The following is a 748-nucleotide window of genomic DNA, read 5'->3' as shown; positions in this document are numbered from 1 at the left end:
TGGCCGCCGCGGTGCGAGTGCGACACCTCCCTCCAGCCGGCTGCTTCCCATGAGGCTCTGCCCACCTCCTAAAATTAGCTGCAGCCCTGCTGTCCCCTCCCCGGCCACCCCCCGCAGCCCGCGGAGCTCTGCCAGCACACGCTCCGGGTCCGTCCCGATCCCCCGGCAGCAAAGGGGGAAGGGGATCAAGCAGCCTCCTCCATCACTCACACCTCGCCTGCCACCCGCCAGCCAGCTCTGCCCGGGAGCAGCGCAGCCCCGCAGTCACCTCTGTGCCTCTGGCTCGCAGGAGAGTGCCCGAGGGCGAGCTCTGGGTCGCCTCTATAGAGCAGAGACCCAGCACAGCTTGTGACACACCCAGTGCCCCGCTGGGAGGTGGCAGCGGTGGGCACGCTGGGTTTCGGTGCTGCTGTTGTCTCATGGCAGCATAACGGGGGACGCTGCGGGCATTGGAGCATCACATCTGCTTGGGACCGGATGGGGGGACGTGCTCCATCGGGATTTGCGCTGCCAGGATGGGATGCGCCTCCTTCGATCAGTATTTCCCCGAATCCTTTGCCCACAGGATCAGCTGTGCCAGTGTAGAGCCCTGCGTGAACACTGTCACCACAAGCCCCCCGTCTGCCAGCCCCAAGAGTGAGACCATGGGGTTCACGGCCTGTCACCTCCAAAGGGCCCAGCCACATGTGCTCATCAGAAAACCCTGCCACGAACTGCACGGGGGAGCCTGAAATGGCACCAGCACCGA

The sequence above is a fragment of the Corvus brachyrhynchos genome, unplaced genomic scaffold (assembly GCF_000691975.1).
Source record: "Corvus brachyrhynchos isolate BGI_N302 unplaced genomic scaffold, ASM69197v1 scaffold72, whole genome shotgun sequence".
In the NCBI taxonomy this organism is placed as follows: domain Eukaryota; kingdom Metazoa; phylum Chordata; class Aves; order Passeriformes; family Corvidae; genus Corvus; species Corvus brachyrhynchos.
The sequence above is the reverse complement of the archived record's forward strand: the minus strand, read 5'-3'. Positions refer to the sequence as shown.